Source organism: Carlito syrichta, unplaced genomic scaffold, assembly GCF_000164805.1.
Source record: "Carlito syrichta isolate Samal-C Ts95f unplaced genomic scaffold, Tarsius_syrichta-2.0.1 Scaffold314837, whole genome shotgun sequence".
NCBI lineage: Eukaryota > Metazoa > Chordata > Mammalia > Primates > Tarsiidae > Carlito > Carlito syrichta.
The window spans coordinates 430,693-453,170 of record NW_007258933.1 but is presented as its reverse complement, the minus strand read 5'-3'; the positions used below and the strand labels follow the sequence as shown (position 1 = coordinate 453,170).

At 40.4% G+C, this 22,478-nt stretch overlaps 1 pseudogene; it reads left to right on the top strand.

Annotated features, from left to right (window-relative positions):
• The first annotated feature begins 15,180 nt into the window (after positions 1–15,180).
• Positions 15,181–15,815, top strand: LOC103274623 (annotated as a pseudogene).
• The last annotated feature ends 6,663 nt before the right edge of the window (positions 15,816–22,478 follow it).

The following is a 22,478-nucleotide window of genomic DNA, read 5'->3' as shown; positions in this document are numbered from 1 at the left end:
ATTTTATAATTTATGAAGTACTTTTATTTACTGTATAAGGTATTTGTTGGTGGTTATTGTTATTACATGTTTAGAAATTCATTGATGATTAATCCAAAGAGAGGAAAGATAATGTGGTCCAGGCCTTCATAGTGAACTGGCCCAGCACCAGGTCTATTGCTTACAAAGCCTTCTCAGACCACCCAGAACCACAGAAGTTGCCCACCCATCTAAACTCCTGATATTACTTCTGACTTACACTGTTTATTTGCCACTGTATATTTAAAAATACACATGGATTCTTAGTTAGGTTTGGAACTCCATAATTACAGAATCTACATAGAATGTGCCTTATGGAATCATAGGGAAGAACACAGTTGCTATTCATTTATTGACAGACTATTTTTACTTCTCATCATTAGCTGGACTTGAGGTAGAGATGGGGAATGATTAGAATGATGCTCTCTTCTTATTGCAATGATTCCTACAGGGGAGGAATTTTATTTTGCCCTATACTCTACCAGTCTTTCTCTAACTTCCAGCTTCTTGCTTTTTTTCTCCCTAAAAGAGTGGTATGGATTATCAGGGGGTGAAGTATATTATTCCATTTTTAAAAATTACTTTCTAGTCTTTTCTTAACTAAATCTTGACTTTGACTTAGCTGTGGGGAATTTTGCCCTACTTTCTAGAAAGTAGAGCAGAAACTTCTGACTTCTCATTGTCATCTCTGAGACTACGGGAAAAATTAAACCCTGGCAGAGTAGCTTCTCTGATGTCATTTATTTATTTATTTATTTGAGTTCATGTCTCACTCTGTCGCCCAGGCTGGAGTGCAGTGGCATGCTCATGGCCATACTAGCATCGACATGCTGGGCTCCGGCGATCCTTTCGCCTCAGCCTTCCAAGTAACAGGAACTATAGGCGCACACTATGACACCCGGCTAATTTTTTAGTTATTGTAGAGATGAGGTCTCACCAAATTGCCTCAACTGGCCTCGAACCCATGCGCTCAGGCAATCCACCTGCCTCGGCCTCCCAAAGTGCTGGGATTACAGGCTGAGCCACTGAGCCCGACTGACACTTGGTTTAAAAGACAAGTAGTATTGGATGAGGAAATCAACCCCATTGACTGAAATCTACATTGAGATGTCGATGATTATCTGATCTTTTGCTGATACCAAATATTAAGAATGTATAGAGATCTTGGAACCCAAAGGTATTAGATGAATCTTTAGCAAAGAGCATTTAGTAGCAAGTCTAGTTGCCTAGTCTAAGGTTCTTTCAACATTGTTCCCTGCTAGTGCTATAGTCTTCAACAGTCCACAGTAAAATGTAGATGCCAGAAAAATAATAGTCAGATTTCTAAGCAGTTCAGTTCAATGGCTTTCTTCTCTTTGCTGTGACCCTGAAATTTTAGAAATAGAAACAATAGTAGTTGATAACATATTTTAGTTTAAATTTATATCACTTCTTCAATTATCAGTTTTGTTTCTAATTGCACAGATACCAAGGATTGTTAGATGTTAGAATTTCCTATCATTTTTTTCATACCATTTGGCCACTTAATTTCCCCATACTTTTTATTCCTGTTTGTTTGTCACTGTTTGATGATGGTTATTGTTTAAATAAAGCAAATGAAATGTTAGCTGTGATACCTGTATTTCCAAGGTCTAAAATAAGCTTAATAGGCAGATATCCATAGACAAAATAAAGCACAAAAACCTAACTATTATCTGTTTACATTGTAAAGTGCTTTACTAAGGTTTTGGACGTTTGAGGTGTTTCCTGTCTTTCATAGAGAACAGAAGGAAGGAGCCAAAAGGAGGTGAAGTGAACAGTTTTACTCAAGACAGCCGAAGAGGTCCTAAAGTATAGTCTGGAGATACAAGTCTAGGAGTACACCACACAGAGAGAGAAATCCAAGCCACCAAGCAGTAATATAGAGTAAGACGAGTAAGATGAAATCCTGGGGATCATAAACTTTAAAAAGATCCCTGTAAAGACTGAAGAAGAACACAGAGAAGCAGGAAATGTGGTGTCAGATAATCCAAAGGATTTAGGAGAGGAGGTTCACCTGCCTCAAATGGTGCGGAGAACTCAGTGAAGATAAGAGCAGCAACCAAAGTATTTATGGGATTTTACAACAAAAGAAAGTCTTACGTCACCCATGGTGAAAAACTTACTGTTCTCTCTACCCAGTCTCCCCAGACTCTAATCACTTAGGACCACCTACATTTTGGTTTCCAGTGTGCCTTCACATCTGGCTCCCATTGAGTATAAAAATATGCCACTGAAAGATCTTTGACCCCAAATTATTCATTATAATCACAGAAAAAGGACTTATCAGTGTGTGTTCGGAGAATGGTTAGTGATAAGATTTTCCTTCATAATTGGAGCCCTACATTTCTTGTTAAGAAACAGTCTCTGTCGTCCTGACTCAAGTGTGGTGGTAATCCACGTGCATGCCACCACGCCCCCCTTTTTTTTTTTTTTCCTCGTAGAAGGGAGTTCTCATTAGTTGCCCAGGCTGGTCTCAAGCTCCTCACGCATTGGCCTTCCAAAATGCTGTGCAAGGCTCAAGATTCTTGATTTGCTGTCATTCGGTGCTGTAGGGGATGCACTGTTGTTGAGACGCAACAAATGTGTGTCAGAATTAGGCTTCTGCAGGTATAAGTGAAGGGGAAGGAAAAGGCTCTGGAAACAAACTTCATCTCCAAATTTCTGCTCGGACCCTAGGACATGAGAGAGAACTCCATTCGCTGCTTCTGCCTCTTAGCACATACTGAAAGACTCTTTCTCAAAGCCATTAAATAGTCTCAGACTTTTTAGTTTCCTCATGTGGCATTTTAGTTTCCCTGATGATAAAGCCAGAGCTATGATTTCTCATCACTCACATGGGCCTTCAAGTGCAGATAAATTTCTTATATTCCATTGCTACTCCAGGCAGGTTTTTAAATCCTTTGAATCTTCGTCTGTTCTTAAACTTAAGGTTTATTCCTTGATAACCAAAATTCTGTTAAGCGTAGGATATCATTTGTACTGCCGACCCATTTCTCTTATTTGAGTCCAGCTATGTATAGGGCTTTTTACCTTCATTCTGTGCTGCAATGACTCATATGAATAGAGTCCCCAGAACACAGTGAGGACATGATCAATTGAAATTTAAATTACACCAGGTACAGAATAACCTCCTCTCCAACCCCTGGGCTGAATAAAGCTAATGTCAAGTTGATCTCACTAGGTTAATGGGCAGGAAGTCCCAAGCTTGGTGGCTTTCTCAGTCACTTCTTGAAAAACCAGGGGCCCTCACCACTGGCTTCCAATAGCCTGTATATTTTTAGTCTTGCTTTTCATGTAAGTTTCCCGTTAACTGCTTGCAGGAAATCTTTTCTTGGACATAATCTGCCCATTTCCTGAAGTCTTCCTTTCCGTATTGTGTCAGTTTGGGGATGAATCAAGTCAGCAGTTTTGGAAAGGGTTTGTTCTCTTCCCTGCCACAACCTCCCCCCTTTGTGGGATACCAGAAAGCTGCCTTTCTTGTCTTTTTCTAAGAGTGAAGGGAGGAGGGGCAAGCCCTTGGTGTGTGTCAGCCTCGTGGGCTGCCTGACACAAATGTCCTTTGTGCGTGGAGGGGGCATGTGTGTGTGTTTTCCCCTTCCCAATGGACACTTTCATTTATGAGGTCCGGATGGTGTCCTCTGAGCTATAAACAATGCTGTAGGAGATAAAGAGCTGCCTTAGTGGGGAGGCTGTGGTGGCAGCCGCTGGCTTCCTTCTCTGTCTCTGCCTCCCATCCTCATTGTCCCTTGTAAAATTGGTCTGATTTGAGCCAACCCAGGACCTCTGTAATCCCTTTCTAGGCCTGGAGCAGCATGGATTCTGTTTCTCTTACCTTGAGGACTTGGAAAAATAAGTTTTCCATAATAAACACACCAATTCCTCATGTTTGTACAATGTTAATTGTTAAACATATGTGTCTTTTGAAGAAAATAAATTCTGGCTTTGTTATCCCTGAAGAATGGAGGATTTGGGCTGGGCGTGGTGGCTCAAACCTGTAATTCTAGCACTTTGGGAGCTGAGGCGTGAGGATGGTTTGAGCCCAGGAGTTTGAGACCGGCCCGGGCAGCATAACAAGACCTTATCTCTACAGAAAAAAAAAAAAATAGCCACACTTGATGGTGCACGCTATAGTCCCAGCTACTCCAGGCTAAGGAGGGAAGGAAGATCACTTGAGTCCAGGTTGAGGTTGCAGAGAGCTGTGATCATGCCACTGCACTCCAGCCTGGGTGACAGAGTGAGACCCCCAACTCAAAAAAAAAAAAATTTAAAAAAGAATAGAGGATTTGGATCAAAAGATATGTGTTTGAGTGCTAACCCCGCTGTTTAATTACTGTGAGGCCTTAGGCAAGTTTATGGAGCTAATAACAGTTTCCACTTTGTAGGGTATTCCAAAGTTTAAATAAGAAAATACATGTAAAGTGCCTGTCATATGAGAAGCACCCAAATGTTAACCAAAAGAGGAAGGGGTGAGATGAGAAAGTGTTAAATGAGATAATACAAATGAATATGCTGCACATAAAATGCTAAATGTAGTTACTGTTTGGTTTGAGGTCTAAAAGTAAGACTTTGCTTATCTAAAGTTACCCCTTCTGGATTCTCATTCTGATCATTCCTTCCTCCTTTCAGTCATCTGTCACAATGGGCTCTTCTTTCACAGATTAACATGACTCTCCTATCTCAAAGCAGACCACTGTCTCTTGAGTCCTGTCCCTAGCCCAGTGCTTGGCACAAAGTAGGGTTCAACATTTACTCAAATAAGTGCTTGTTGTAAGAAACTCCAAAATGCAAACCCTTATATTTCCCTGGTTTCCCATCTGCAGGGACCTCTCCTCCTCATCACTTAAGTTTATTTCTTGATTTTTATACCAAGAAGTCAGTGTGAGAAATAGAAACCATTCCAGAGATTTTTAAACAGAAAGGAATTTAATACAAATAATTAGGCATTTACCAGATGGTAGGAAGAGCTAGAACTGTGTGTTCTGGTCTAGAAGTCCACAAATGACCTCCTAGGACACCACTGATCAGCGTAACCCCCACTCTGTAGCTGTGCCCTAGGGATTGGGAGGTCAGAAGTAAGATACTACTAATGCAGCTGCCTCATGGCACTTAGGAAGCTGGAGAATAGAAACTCTCATATGTCTATACCCTTGTTTGCCAGCAGAAACAAGAAATAGCCAATAGAGAGCAGAAAAATGGTCTTCACCTCACGTCCATCTTACAGATTATATATGAATGCAAATAATTGGCAGATTAACTACAAGCAAATCTGGTAAAGGTGATTTTTGGTTTTCCAGACTATCTAACTAGAGGAGAAATGGAGTCAAGGTTGAATGAGCCAACCTACAGTACATACCAACTAGCATCACCTAGAAAGTATTTCAGGTAGCAATATGGCAGGAAAAAAGCTAGATGAGAAATAACAAACAGGTTTCTCTGCACCTAGCTATTACATCCTAAGTATAGAATTATTTCCATAAAATTTTGGTTTCTCTGAGAAATATTTTACATCTCCCCATAGCTAATTGCCCCAGCTACCAGCTCATCTTCTACTTGTTGGTACATAGGATATAGGATATGCTCAACAAATGTTTGAATGAGTGCCTACTACTGTTACTGTGCTAGACAAAGAGAACACAAAGTCAAGAAAAAAAGACAAGGCCTTGCCTTCAAGGACTTCATGGTTCTCTAGTGGGGGGATATAGAGATGAAAACAGCTACCAAATGATATTATAAATGATTAAAGGAAGGTAGTCACAGGAACACAGATGAGAGGTACAGAAATCAGACTTGGGGATAAAATGAGGGTGAATATGAAAGAACTGTCTATACTCTGTAAAAAGTTAAGTGAAAGGGGTTTTTAATCAATAAAGATTAAAAAGATAAAGAACCTACAAGGCTGGCTTATAAACCCTAATCTCCTTCTCTCAATCAACCTACCCAGACACAAGATCCCAAAATGTTCTTTATCTTTCCTAACATTTTTTAATGAAAAATTTCAAACATACAGCAAGATTGAAATAATTTTACACCTATACATTAACTATCTAGATTCTGCCATTAGTATTTTACTATGCTTGTTGTTTGACATACCTATTCATCATCCATTCCTTTGTCCATTCATTATCTATTTTTTTTTTGGAGTAGGTGTCTCATTCTGTTGCCCAGGCTGTAGTGTAGTGGCACACTCACGGCCACCGCAGCCTCGACCTGCTGAGCCCAAGCAATCCTTCTGTCTCAGCCTTCCATATCTTGAACTACAGACATGCACCACCACACCTGGCAATTTTTTTGATTTATTGTAGAGACAATGTCTCACCAAGGTGCCCAGGCTGATCTCAAACCCCTAGACTCAGGCAATCCCCTCACCTCCACCTCCTAAAGTGCTGGGATTACAGGCGTGAGCCTGTAATTATCTATCTTTTTAAAGTATTTAAGGTAAATTGTACATGTTAGTACATTTCCCCTTAAATAATTCAGCATGCATATCATTCACTAGAATTTGTTTAGTATTTTTCTTTGAAGTAAAATGTACATGGAGTGAAATGTCCAAATCTCAAGTGAGTATTCTTTAAGATTTCACAAAAGTATAATTCAAACTTCTGTCAAACTATAAAACATTACCACGATTCCAGAAAGTTTCCTCTTGTCCTTCCCAAACAACTCTCACCCCAACCCCACTCTTCAGAGGGAACCATCATTCTGCAAGTTTTTTTGTTTGGTTTTGTTTTGTTTTTGAGTTGGAGTCTCACTCTCACCAAGGCTAGAGTGCAGTGGTACGCATGCTCACAGCCACCCCAGCGTCGACCTGCTGGGCTCAGGCAGTCTTTCCGCCTCAGCCTTCCAAGTACCCAGAACTGCAGATGCACACCACATCTGGCTAATTTTTTATTAATTATAGAGACGAGGTCTCACCAAGTTACCTGGGCATGTTTCAAACCCGCGGGCTCAGACAATCCATTCGCCTTGGCCTCCCAAAGTGCTGGGATTACAGGCTGAGCCACTGAGCCTGGCCTCTGCTAATTTTTTATATCACAGATTAGTTTTTCCTGTTTGGAATCTCATATAAAATGGAATCTTTTTTTTTGATTTGGGGTCTCACTTTATCACCCAGTTTGGAGTGCAATGACACACGGCCACCGCAGCCTCGACCTGCTGGACTCAGATGATCCTTCTGCCTCAGCTTTCTAAATAACTGGAATGATGGAAATACACGCATGCGCCACCACCATGCCCAGCTAATTTTTTTATATGCTGTAGAGACGAGGTTTCACCATGTTGCCCAGACTGGTCTGAACCCCTGGGCTCAGGCAATTCTCTAGCTTTGGCCTCCGAAAGTGCTGGGATTACAGGCTTGAGCTACTACACCTGGCCAAATGAAATCTTATAGTATGTGCAAATGTTGTGCATTCAGTATAATACTTTTTGAGATCCATCTGTGTTGAATGTATTTTATAGACCATTCCTTTTTGTTACTGAGTAGTATTCCATTGCATGAATATATCATAATTTGTTTATCCATTCTCCTTTGGATAGATGCCTGTGCTGTTTTTAGCTTTTGGCTACTATGAACAAATCCACTCTGAACCTGTAATGTCATTTTTTAATAGACTTATTTTTTCAAGCAATTTTAGAGTTACAGAAAAATTGAGAAGATAGTACAGAGTTCTCACATATCCCACACCCAGTTTTCCCTGTTATTAACATCTTCACATAATGTCTTTTAAGGCCCCCCTTGACTTAGTGTTTTTGGCTGGCTGCTTAATGAATTTCTGTTTGGGAAGACTACAAATGCACTGATACCAGTAAATGCAGTGATACCAATGGAAAATAATGTTTACCATCCCACTGAGATTATTGACTCAGGATTTATTTTATCAAATAAGTTGGACTCAAAAGTGCCTAGTGGCTGGTATGTATATCCATTCCTCAGAGTATTGCTCAGAGAACAGGCCAGGGTTAGGTCCTTGGGTCTGCAGGTAACGGTGTTAATACACAAGCAGATGATTACCCTACCACTACTTTCTGACTTTTCCACTTCTAGACCTTTCTCTCACCTCCAATAAATTCTCAGCAAGGTTGTAAGATGTTTTTCCAAAGCACAGATTATGATTATAAAAATAATATTTATGTTGTACTTGCCAGTTTATAAAACTATTTAACATGCATTTCCTCTTCATTTCAATCTAGTAAGATAGGTATGATACCCATGTTAGAGAAAAACTAAAATTCAAGGGAATTAAGTTCACACTGCTGGTTATTAATAGTTTAAAATATAAATCCAGCTCTATCTTGACCTTAAATCCTGATCTTTTTAATATATTCTTTCTACTCAACATTTTCAGACTCACCATTGTTTTTCAAGGCAAAGTCCATACCATTTAGTAGTTTAATTTAAGACCAACTATGATTGGGATTCAACCTACTTTGGGTCCCTGCAAACTCTAGAAACACTCAATTGTATGTTTTTCAAACGCTTCATGAATATTGCTACCTCCATGCATTTTAATGATATCTTCCCCTTTATGTTCAGAATATTATTTCTTTCTTCTATCCTTCTTATCTTGTCCCCAGAGTTTGCCTCTGGGAATATTTTTCATCCTTAGAACTCATCTTAGGTATTCTTGCTTTCACATGAAGCATCTCTTGATCACTTCCCTCCTCCCCCACCCATTCCCATCTTGAGGTGCTTAGGTCTCTGTTCTGTTCTTGCATCAGTGTTTGAGTGCCCAGCAGACCCGTTCCATATTAAGATGCAAAAATAACTTAAACATGATCCCTTGAAATTACTTACAATCTGTTAGGGAAATCTGACATATACATAAGTAGTAAGAATATAACATAGGGATAAAAATGAGCCCAGATATAGATTTGAATTCCCACTGTATACCAGCACACATAGTCAGTACATATTTGTAAAGTTGTATTAAATTATAGACTTGTTGCATTTGGGCTAAGTGGAATGATCTTGAACCTAGACAAAGATATGCCTTACCTGCTGTGGGTAAAGAGTGTAGAAGGAATCTTTACTCAAGTAAATCTCTATCCAATTTTTTCTTAGCCTTCATCCCATCTCTCTACTACCACTTTCTGGCTTTTCCACCACTAGGCCTTCCTGTTATCTTCAATAAATCCTCAACAAGGTTGTAAAACTTTGTTCCCAAAGCATAGCTTATGGGAAAATCTTAACTGGGTCAGAACCGTGTCAGCTTTGGACATGTTTGAGGGTAGCAAACTGTAAACTGAGTTAGTTCTCAAATAATTTAAACATATTTTAAAACAGTTAGATTTAAACATCTAAAATAACATTTCACCTTTTCACAAAAGTTACTAAGATCCTATTTTATGTTTGTGTCTATGAGAATACAAAGATGAACAAACTGTGACCTTTGACCTCAAGAAGTTCAAAGAATACAGATACCTTCACACACAAATTTGTATAAGCCACATATACCTTTTTTGGAAAAAAGAGAGGACAGAAATAAAATAAAGTAACAGTTTCCTATTGTTACACAAAGTCCTGTCAAAATGTTTTCATGGCCATAATTTCAATTATGTTATTCTTCATTTAGAGAAAATAGAACAAATTTGATTTAGTGGAGTTTAGTATTATATTATTGACCAGTGACCACTATATATCGTTTCATTTTAAAAGGAAAGCCAAGGCCGGGCACGGTGACTCAATCCTGAAATCCCAGTACTTTGGGAGGCCGAGGTGAGAGGATTGCCTAAGCTTAGGGGTTCAAGACCAGCCTGAGCAACTTGGTGAGACCTTGTCTCTACCATAAAACAAAAAATAAGCCAGTCATGGCAACACACACCTTAATTCCAGCTGCTTGAAAGGCTGAAGCAGAAGGATTGCCTGAACCAAGCAGGTAAACGCTGTGGTGGGTGTGAGTGTGCCACCGCACCCCAGCGTAGGTGACAGAGTGAGACTCCAACTCAAATAAATAAATAAATAAAAGGAAAACCAAATAAATGCAAAAAATGAAGCTCCTCTAAAAGTTTATCAATGTAAGCTCAAGTAATTTTCTCATTTGAATGGTGTTTGTGTTTTGTAGCCCTTCTCTGACATCAAGTTGTAATAATGATTTTATAACATTTGTTCTATCTCGCAATTAGAAGTATCTTTCATAAAAAGTAATAAAGGCCAGGCACAGTGGCTTATGCCTATAATCCCAGCACTTTGAACTGGCAAGCTAGGAAGATTGCTTGAGGCTGGGAGTTTGAGACCAGCCTAGGCAACATAACAAGACTCCATCTCTAAAAAAAAATCAAAAAATTAACAGGGCATAGTGGCACACACCTATAGCCCTGACTACTCTGAAGGCTGAGGCAGAAGAATCGCTGAGGCTGCCATAAGCTGTGATCATGTATTGCACTCCAACCTGGGCGACAGAGTGAGACTCTGACTCAAAAAAAAATTAATGAAGAATTTTAGATAAAGATACAATATAAGCTCCAACACATAATTTTGTGTATATATATCAAATTGCATATAGTATCATACTATACTACTATTTGTATTAAAAATGGGAAAGTATACATATTTACTGTTATACACATTAAATATCTCTGAATGAAACATAAGAAACTGATAGCAATAATTGTCTCTACAAAGTAGAACAGGATGGCTGGGGTTAGGGTAGGAGAGACATGTTATTGTTTACCATTTTATACCTCTTGATTCTTGAACCATATTACTTCTTCAAAAATATAATGTTTCAAAAGAAATAAACAAAAATTACTTGGAGATAGTTTATACTGGATGTTCATTGGAAAAGATTGCATAATCTCTATATCTTTTGATTTAGCTACTGACAATGTAATTGTTGTCAGGGCATTGCTAAGTTATGTAAAAGTCTTAGAAATCCCACAATTTAGGTTGGCAATAGTTTCTGTGATCAAGAAGAAAGCACATCAGCGCATACAAAGTGTGCCAATTAAATTCACAAACTCATCTAGAAAAAGTGCTACATGCCTCATTGCTGAATATCACTATGGTCACCTTTGAAGTACTCCCCTTGGGAAGCTATGCACCAATACCAGCACCTAGCCCACGAGACAAAGCAATTTTGGAACGTTTTTTCTGGAATGGCCATCAGAGCTGTCGTTGTGTTATCCTCGATGTCCTGAATATCATCCAAATGTCTTCCTTTCAAAATTTCCTTCATCTTCAGGTAAAGAAAGAAGTCACTGGGAGCCACATCAGGTGAGTAGGAAGGGTACTGCAATAGTTATTTGTTTACTAGCTAAAAACTCCCTCACAGACAGTGCTGTGTGAGCTGGTGCATTGTCATGATATAAGAGTTCCTTTAGGACCATATTTGCACACATCTTTCTCATGCCAAGATCTTCAGCTAACTGTTTCTTATCAATGTCTATTTGGTCTGCTATGCTTCTCACAGGCAGGTGATGATTTTGATGCACAATTCTATGAATTTTTACAATGTTTTCATCAGTTCTGCATGTTACTGGCTGTCCTGACCTCTCTTTATTAGGGACATCTTCTCTCTCCTCAGAAAAACATTTAATCCATTTGTACACTGCCATTTTCTTTATAGCATTATCCCCATAAATTTAGACTAGCATGTTCCTGATTTCACTTCCACTCTTGCCAAGTTTAACAAGAAATTTAGTGTTTGTTCGTTGCTCTAATTCAAACTCCAACATTCTTGTGATGACAGCTCTGATGGCCATTCCAGCAAAAGAGTTCCAAGATCATTTTGATGGGTGGACTAGGCACTGGCACCATTGCATAGCTTCCCAAGGGGAGTACTTTGAAGGTGATCTTAGTGGTATTCAGCAATGAGATAAGTAAGCACTTTTTCTAGAAATGAGTTTGCGAACTTAATTGTCAGACCTTGTAGACAGAACTCTTAGAAGCCTTAGCATCATAAACTCTCAGGGCTGAAAGAAAAAGTTCATTCTAGTCTACCCTTCATTGTATGCTTGTTTGTCCTCTACAATAGGGGTCCCCAAATGGTTCATGACCTGTTAGGAACTGGGCCACACAGCAAAAGGTGAACAGTGGGCAGGTGAGTGAGTGAAACCTCTTTTGTATTTACAGCCGCTCCCCATCACTCACATTACCATCTGAGCTTCACCTTCTGTCAGATCAGTAGCAGCATTAAATTATCATAGGAGCACAAGCTCTATTGTGTACTGCACATGTGAGTGATCTAGGTTGTGCAATCCTTATGAGATTCTAATGCCTGATAATCTGAGGTGGAGCTGAGGTGGTGATGCTAGTGCTGGGGAGCGACTACAAATACAGATTAACATTAGCAGTGAGATTTGATTGCACATCTCACCTCCCCACCCTTCCAGTCTGTGGAAAAATTGTCTTCCACAAAACTGGTCCCTGATGCCAAAAAGGTTGGGAACGCTCGCTACTGTACCACATTCCGGCTTAGTGATCATTGTCACTCTGTTGTTGCTCAGTATTGTTAATGAAGCCTAAGCAACATGGTCTCTGTGCTGTTCAAAAAGATTACTAGACTCCTAGTCTTAGCTCTACCACTAGTTGATTCTGTGGCATTTGGCAAATCACTTTCTGTCTCTGGATCTCTCTTCATCTCTAACATTAGAGCATTGGACTGTGTCAGGGATGGTAAGCACAGTGGATGGTAAGCACCTTGATGTCCTTCTCTCTCCCTATCTGTAGGCATTTCAGTCTTGGCAGGTTTTTTATGTAGGTAACCACAAATGAAGTCTCAGAAATCTTCTCAACACTGGAACCAATTGGTATTACTTGGATGGGACTTGACAAACAAAATAGAAGCCATTCACTGCCATCTTTAAGTTCTCAAGCAGCAGTGTGCTGGTACATATTTAGTGACATGTTCTCAGAAAAAGAAGAAGCAGCAGCAGCCTAATTTGCATCATTTTTCCATTTCTACGGTATAAATATTTCCACCAGACTGATTTCAGACTACCAATGTGAAGTCAACTGAGTTGCAAGGTTCCCAAAAATTTAACCATAAGCTTTTATGAGCTGATAGACACTGACTCTGGCCCATCACGGTACAATCAATGACCTTTGGTTAACTAGCTATAGCCATAAGTGAAAATTAAAATGACTATCTTTCCTCAGGAATTTTATCCAGAGGCATAATTCTTACCTTGCATAGTCTTTTGGACTTTGGGAATACTTGGTTGTCATGAGATCTTGGTGAGATTATTCTGCGTTCCTGAGCCTCAGTTACACTATCTGGAAAATAGGAGTAAGGCTTTCTACCTCATTAGATTATAGTGAATAGTGAGAAACTGCACATAAAGTACTTAGCATGGTATCTAACATATTGTCTGATAGTTCCCTTCCCTTACTAGTGCAGGAGATTGTTATGATAGATTGTATCTCTTTCTTTCTCCAACTAGCATTGTGAAAGATTAGCATTGCTTTCCCTTCAGCCTCTTTTTTCTGTTATACTCCATTGACAGTTCGTTTTTTTCTGCCTATCTGCTCTAGTGTACTTAGTCTCCTGAGTGAAATTTAAAATATTTAATCTTACCAGTCCCTAAGATTTAATCTTATTTATCATCTGTCTTAGCTCACTTGTGGGTAGAGACTAGCCCTGGAGAAGTCTTGGGCTGTTGCCCATCACAACACCATGAGCAAAGTGCTAATAAGTACCTACTCTTGGAATTAAACGTACGTGAAGGCTGATGCCAAAAGGAGCTTCTTTGATATGAGTATCAGAGGAGGTGGCTAAAGATCAGCCCAGAGTATGGTATGATACTCATAGAATCATACTTACTAGTATCTACTCATGACCAAAAACCTGGCAGCAGGTAGAAATAATTTCACATTTTAAGAACATGTCAATTTTTTTTTGAGTTGGAGTCTCACTCTGTCGCCCAGACTGGAGTGGTGGCCGCTCCCGGCCACCGCAGCCTCAACCTGCTGAACTCTGGCGATCCTTCGGCCTCAGCCTTCCAAGTAGCTGGAACTACAGGCGTGCACTACCACGCCCGGCTAATTTTTTGATTTATTGTAGAGATGAGGTCTCACCAAGTTGCCTGGGCAGGTCTCAAACCCGCGGGCTCAGGCAATCCACTCACCTCAGCCTCCCAAAGGCGCGGGATTACAGGCTGAGCCACCGAGCCCGGCTAACATGTCAATTTTTTATGTAAGTTGAATACTTTTCAATAGCTGTCCAAAACCTAAATTTTGGTTAAAACATACATATAGTCTTTTTCCTCCTGTAGTATAATGTTTATAAAATGAGAGATGTTAGAGAAAATGTGGTATATACTCTGTCCTGCATCTCCTAATTACAGACATCAGTTCTCCACCTACCTAATACATATACTGTGCTCCTCTACAGTGCTGTGGACTTGGAGTAAAAAGATGAGACATGGCCCATGTCTCTAAGGAAGTTACAATGTATAGCCAAGAGATAATTTAGGGTCAGGCTTGGTGGCTCAGCCTGTAATCACAGCACTTTGGGAGGCCGAGGCAAGTGGATTGCCTGAACCTACAGGTTAGAGACCAGCCCCAGGAACTTAGCAAGACCTCGTCTCTACAATAAATACAAAATTAGCTGGGCATGGCAGCACACACCTATAGTTCCGGCTACTCGGAAGGCTGAGGCGGAAGGAACGCTGGAGGCCAGCAAGTTGAAGCTGGGGTGACTATAAGTGTGCTATTGCACTCCAGCCTGAGCGACAGAGTGAGACTCCAACTCAAAAAAAAAAAAAGAGAGAAAGATAAGTTAGCCAACAAGTATAACGTAGGGTAAGTACAAGCAGCAATAGAATATGCAGGAGATGTAGCAGACCATAGAGGGAAGTTGTTTCCATCAGCCAGGGACGGATAGAGAATTGGGAAGAGCATCCCAGACATCGTGATGTGGGAAAACCCTGTTCCCTTTCTTTCTTCTCTCACAGTATTTAGTGCTGTGCTAAGGTTAAGAAGTCTCTGGTATGGGGTGATGATATCCACTTCCATCACTTCAGTTACCATCCCTACATGCTGATGACTTCCAAATGTATATCTCCAGTGCATGTATGAATCTTGAGGACCAAATAATTGGCCTACAGTTTAACTCACAAGGATGTCTTAAAGACGCTTCAATTCTCAATGTTTAAAATTGAACTCGGAGCTCATTAGTGCCCCTGGCTGAAACTCACGCTGACATCATGTCCCACTACCTGCTCCATGTCAACATGTCTCTGTTCATCAGGAACATGGCTGATGACACCTGGTCTGAAGATTTACAATGTGAATTTGGTCGTTATGGTCCTATAGTTGTTGTATATGTTCCACTTGATTTCTACACTTGCCGTCCAAGAGAATTTGCTTATGTCCAGTTTGAGGACGTTTGTGATGCTGAAGATGCTTTACATAACTTGAACAGAAAATGGATTTGTGGATGTCAAATTGAAATACAGTTTGTACAGGGTGATTGGAAGACACCAAATCAGATGAAAGCCAAGGAAGGGAGGAACGTCTATAGTTCTTCATGCTATGTTGGTTATGACAGATATAGACGTTCTAGAAGCCAGAGTAATGAAAGAAGGACATGAAGAAGATCTTATAGTCCTAGAAATAGACCGACTAGAAGACCAAGACATAGCAGAATCTATTCCAACAATAATGGTCCTAACTGCCACTGGAATATCCAGTACGGTTCTGCTTACTATACTTCAAGAAAGATCTGAAAGCAGAAAAAGAACCAAAGAAAGGCAGCTCAAATGACCAAAGGGTGGGTGGAAGGTGCTGCAGTATGAATACTATATAAATATTTTGACTCTGGTCTGAAAAGAAAAAAGAAAGCAAACATTTTAGGACAGAAGGCAATTCAACTTTTTGCTTGTAAAATTTAATCCCTAAATATGAATAGGTTTATATTAATTCATGGGCAACAGGTCCATAAAAAATTATTGGAAACTAGGATGTCTGAATATCAAGAAAGACAGCCATAGTCTCTTACAGTGCCTCCGCTGGTCTTGTCTCTAACTAAATTGGGTAGGAAAAGGTATGGTCCAGTATAAAAGTCAGTTCCATCTTTACCATTATTGGTAAATCTTGCCTTTGTTTATTTTGGTACCAGTGTTTTCTGCTTAATCATTTGCTTTGTTGGTATCTGAATTTATTTACTTGCATGCCACATGCAGTTTACATCTTCCTCAACTAATCTCTTTCCCAGGTAAATTCCAATTATACTTGACATCCAGCTAAGAGGGCCCATCTCTTCTCACCTCTTTCCTAGTCAGTATGTTCAGCAAATAATTATTGAGCCCTTACTGTTGATAAAACATTGTACTGGATAATTTGGGAGAAAAATTGATAATTCCTTTATTCAATAAATATCTACTGATCACAATCTAGTGAATCATTACAGTGTGGCCTTATTGTTTTGTTTGAGGTATGTTATTCATTATAATAGTTTACATCATTCATATCTTAATATAATTATGAAGCCCAATATACTATAAAAGATAAGTGATTTTGTGGTTATCTGCCATTTAAAAGTATCTAGTATTTTTAGGCCAGGCTTGGTGGCTCAACCTGTAATCCCAGCACTTTGGGAGGCTGAGGCAAGTGGATTGCCTGAGCCCGCAGGTTCAAGAGCAGCCCAGGTAACTTGGTGAGACCTCGTCTCTATAATAAATGAAAAATTAGCCAGGCATGGTAGCGCGCGCTTATAGTCCCAGCTACTCGGAAGGATCACCAGAATCCAGCAGGTCGACGCTGGGGTGGCCACGAGCATGCCACTGCACTCCAGCCTGGACAACAGAGTAAGACTCCAATTTTTAAAAAGTGTCCAGTATTTTTGTTTGCATCTTGTTAGTAAAAATAATGGAAAAATGATTTGTTTTAATCTGTAATGCACTGATTTATTGTGCAGTGACTGTACTATACTAGAGTTATATTCAGTTGTTAACTCTGCCTCATCAAACACATTAACAGGTAATCCCAAAAATAACTATTTAACTTTGCATTAGATATAAAGGAGACTCTGGGTGCTATAATTAGATTTTGAGTCAGACAGAGAGCTGCTATCCCAACTGATTTAGTGTGTTCTATAATTGAACAAATGATAACCAAATTATATTTTTTTAGTGATTTACATGTACATTTTATAGGGGGCATGTTCTGTGTATAGTGAATAAATAACTTTTATAATATCTAAAAAATAAAATTGAACTCAGTATCATCTACCCTGTACCAGATCTTTTTGTTCCAGGAAACCCGCCTCAGTGTATGGCATAGTTTGTTCAAGCTAGAAACCTTGAAATCATTCTTTGCTCTGCCTCACCCTCAGCCCCCACCACACACACACATATTCCAGCAATCACTAAGAGGTTGATTCTAGCTGTAATACCTATTTTGCATTACTTTCTTTCTCTCTCCATTGCCCCACCGTAGTCAAAGCCACTATCATTTCTCAGTGGGACTGTGATAGTCTCCCAGTTGACTTACCTGACTCTAGTCTCGCTCTTCTTCAACTTTTCACACAGCAGCCAGAGTGATCTTTCCAGAACACAAATCCAGGCATAGCACTCCCCTTTTTTGTTGTCCTTAGGATTAAGTCCAAATTTCTTAACTTCTTCTCACTGGATTTTTCTCACCATTTAACAAGGATGAGACCCTCTTGCTTGCTATTCATTCTTATAACACACATTTCCCTTTGTCATAAGATTGATCATGCCTTACATAATTACCTGTTTCTCATTGATGTCTCTGTTAGATACTAGGCTCTGAGATCATGAACCATGTCTGTTTTGTTTATTTCTATATCCTCAACCTCTTGTACAGTGCCTGGTGGACATGATAGCGAATGTGTAAATGCATTTCTTGTTTTAAATATATATTTTTCTTTTTATAATTTCTTTTCTAATCATGTTTTTAATCATATTAAATGTATTTTTAAATAATTTTCTATCCTATAAAATGAATAGAATACCTCTAATCTAGCTCTTTGATAAATGTGGTTAGTCATATAGTAAATTATTTTTATAGCAGATCTTTTTAAGGTTGTGTATATGGGTGAGACATTCCAATTTCTGCCATTATATGTGGTTCTGTCAAGAGCCATAGAGATGACTATTACAAAACCTAAGGGTAAGTTAGAGGGAAAGACATGGGAAAGAAAACCCTAAAGGACAGAAACTTGACCATTTTTTTCCCTGCTAGTGCTGCAATATGTATCTTCATGCATATGCATACGTCTTTTTTCTTTCTTTTGAAAGACTTTAAAGTCAGTTGCCAGAAGTGATACATATCGGATAAAAGGAGATGAACACTTTTAAGGCTCCTAAAATACTGCCAAATTGTTGTCTGTACCCACAGATAGCCCAGAGCAACATACAAGGGTGTCTGTTTTATCACACTCTTACCACCTCTGGGAGTCTCATTAAAATATTTTTGCTGGTTTCATGGAGAAAAAAATGGTTCTCCGTCATTCCTTTTAGATAGTGTTTGGTCTTTTTAATCTGATTCTTCATGCAGCTCCTTCTGAAGGAGCATCTGAACCTTCAAAGACTTGTTCAGAGGCTTTGTGGCTTGGAACCTCAGGAGCCTCTGGGGCACAGCATCTCTGTTGTGCAGTGGTAGGGAGGGGCAGTGATGGAGGGAAAACATAACACAAACCACACCATTGTTAAGGGATGAGGTCGCTGGGATAACGCTGTGAGAAGGGATGAAAAGAACGATTCTCCATTCTTGATTGTTATGATTTCCAGGGATGAGCCAACAGCTCCAGCACGGGAAGGGATGGGTCTCTACTGCATCCAGATGCTCTTTTTTCCAGTGTTGCCTCCCATTATTTTTGGTGAGAAGGGGGATGTGTAGCATAGCAGCTGAAACAGATTAACTTTTATGCCAGTTTCCTCCCTTTGAGTGATTGCCCTGGACCTGGGAACATTCAGAATTATAAACTGCTTAGAAATGAGAACATGATTCAAGGTCCATGATGTATAAGAGCCAGCCTTCTGGAGTTCATGACCATTCCTGCCTTTAACTATGGAAGCTGCTTGAGGCAAAAAGAGCTTTCTTTCCTCTCCTTCCCCACTGCTACTGCCATCATTTAGGCCCTCATCCTGTTTTGTCTGGGCTGTGGCAGTAGCTTCCTGTTTCCCCTCATCTGTACTAACTGAAGTGATATTTCTACCATGGACATTGAGTTTTATCACTCTCCAGTTTAAGCTGTCTGTGACCCCCTACTGCCTTCAGGTAAAATTCAGCCTCCTTTTTCCAGCTTTTCTGGGAATCAGATCCCACAATGTCTTTCTAGACTGACTCACCTCTCCGCCAGGACCCTGACTAGTGCATGCATTCTCTGTAAGGTGCTTGTGCTGTCCCTCTGCCCTGATCGCCTTTCTGCCTCTGTTTGACGTGATTAACTCTCAGTCCTTCACATACTCAAAGAACGGGTCTTCCTCAATTATCACCTATTTGGTGGATTTTTCCTGGATTTTCCCTATTCCTATATTCCTGGATTTTGTCCTATTTCTATAACCCTATAGTAACACCTACACTCAAGATTGTGATTTCTATGATAGTTTACTCCCAAATCAGGAATTATCATTTTCCTTTTTTATATTTGTAACTGTGGTTCCCTGGCCCTTATACAGTATTTTGCATGTAATAAATACTCCAAAATATCTCCTTTCTTTCCTTTCTGCTAGCCTGTTCTTAAGCTTTTTATTCTTCAATTTTTATTCTTATTTTTTAGAGCTAAAAACAAATGTAGTGTAGTTTAATCCTTTCTTCTTCTTCTTTTTTTTTTTTTTGAGTTGGAGTCTCAATCTGTCACCCAGGCTGGAGTATAGTGGCACGCTCACGGCCACCGCAGCCTCAACCTGCTGGGCTCAGGTTATCCTTCTGCCTCATCCTTTCAAGTAGCTGAAACTACAGATGCACGCCACCACACCCAGCTATTCTTTTTGTTTAATGGCTGGCAAAACCAAAGCACAGTGAGGAAAGGAATTCACCCCAGGATATAGAGCCAGATTTAATGACTGATTTCCTTGGGTGACTTGAAAAGAACTAAAATAAAGGACTACATCAGGAGGAAAGGAAGAAACAAAGATTCATGGACAACTTCTTTGCTGAATGCTTTATATAGAGGTTACCTTTTTAAAAAAATTTATTTTAAAGATGTGGAGTACAATTCAGGGTTAGGTATAGAAGTGGTCTACATACAGGTGAAGTTTGAGCCTCCCTCTGGTCCTCCTTTACCCAGTTTAGGATCAGGTTATGTAACCTTTTTTAAAAAACGTATTCCTTTGTTTAGAAAGTGGTAAAATACTCATAAAATTTACCGTCTTAACGATTTGTAAGTATATAGTTCTGTGGCATACATTCACATTGTTGTGCAACCAACACCACCATCATCTCAAGAGTTTCCATCTCCAAAACTCTTTTCATCTTCCCAAACTGAAACTCTAAATCCATTAGACAGTGACCTTCCCATTCCTCCAGTCCCAGCTACCACTGTCTCTGTGAGTTTGACTATTTAAGTACCCCATGTAAATGAAATCATACAGTATTTGTCTTTTTGTGATTGCTTATTTAAATTAGTGTAATGTCCTCAAGGTTCCCCCATGTTGTAGCATGTTTCAGAATTTCCTTCCTTTTTAAGGCTGAATACTATTCCATTGTATGTGTATTCTGTGTTTTGTTTCTCCATTCATCTCTTTTTTTTTTTTTTGAGTTGGAGTCTCACTCTTATCGCCCAGGCTGGAGTGTGGTGACATGCTCCCGGCCACCGCAGCCTCCACCTGCTGGGCTTAGGAGATTCTTCCTCCTCAGCCTTCCAAGTAGCTGGAACTACAAGCATGAACCACCACATGAAAGACGGTAGCGCACAGTGAGACTCAACACCCATTAAGACCAAGAGATTTAATGGGTCAAACGCGGTGGCTACAGGACCTGAGGGTCAGGTTGTAGCGCTGAAGCAAGGGCGCTCCAGCCTTTATGGGGGCTTAGGGTGACCTGTCAGTCGATTATTGGTTGGCTGGCAGAGCTCCATCCAGGTTGGTGGGTTATTCATGGGCGCGGGAAGGGGTGCAGAGGGAGAACAAAGGAAGGCACCGTTTCAATCACCATTTTAGTTTGCCAGGTCACTGTTTCCAGGAAAGGGAGGGAATGTGGCTTTACTGGTGGCTTGGCGGTGGCCCTTCATTCCCACCTCTTTGATTATATGGCAGAGGGGCAGGGTTTGTCTGTCTGGCTACTTCCTGCTGAAAATGGGTGGGTGAGGTGGGTGAAAGGACAAGCCACATGAGACCCCACAAGTAGGCGCCAAAAGAAAAGTTTCATTTGGGTGGAAGTCCTGGAAGGTGCCTTGTAAGTGGAAAACGGCAAGCTGGTCCGGCCAGTCGAGTGGACACGGGAAAGGGAGGAGCCAGCTGTCACGAAGAAGGTGGTCAAGAAACGCTGAGAATCTGAGTGGTATGTAGTAGGGGGTAAACTTTGAGGCGAGCATGTCTGAAATGAGAAGACAAGGTTAGAGGTTTATAGGGTTGGGACAGTCGAGACCTGGATTTTCGGTGGGCAGGAGCTCATAATTCTGTAGGAGAAGGTGGTTAATGCTTTGATTAGAGAATTTTAAAAGTTGTGACTGGAGAAACTTGATGATATATGGGAGAAAGGAGCACAGACCGAAAATGAGAATGATAGGTGTGACGATAGGCAAAGCCAGGTGAGTAGGGAATTTTGTAATAGGCTGCCGATTTGTGAAGGCTTTGCCCCTTGGAATTGTGAGGAGAGGTGTTGTAATTTATTAATGTTTTGTTTAATGACTCCTGACTCGTTAATGTAATAACAGCACTCTTCTTGGAGGAAAGGACAAGTGCCTCCCTTTTCAGCAGTTAGGAGATCTAGAGCCCGATGATTTTGGAGGGCTACTTGTGCTATGCTCGTTATTTGTCTTTGTAATGATTGGAGAGAATCGGAGGTGGTGTCTAAAGCTAGTTGGATTTTGTTTTGTAAGTCTTCCATGGCCCATAGTGAATAGTCGAGAGCCCCTCCTGATAGACCTATGTAGGTGACTGCGGAAACTAGGGACAACCCTACCATGACTGGAAGGAAGACAGGCCCTCTTGTGTCGGTGTTTGGGAGTTAAGAGGGCCTGGAAGTTGGCAGTGGAGTAAAGAGAGAGCTGTGGGATCAGCGTAACAACTATACAGGGAGAGGTGAGATTGGAAGTTTGGGAGAGGAGAGTGCCGTTGCACCATAAGAAGAGGCCGGGCGGGAGGAAGTGCCCATTTGCAGAGTTTATGGTAGTTGAACAGAGAGGGTTATTTGAATAGAGAGTGGGAACACTGGGCGAACCAATACAGAGGTAAGAGGAGTTGGATGCCACTTCCCAAAGTGGAACGTGAGGTTTGGTGATGGCCTCTCTGGTGGAAGACAGGTTAAGGGTACGATTACTGTGGGGCGAGGCAGGAAGCAGAACAGCAGCCAGCAAAGGTCGTTGTAATGAGGC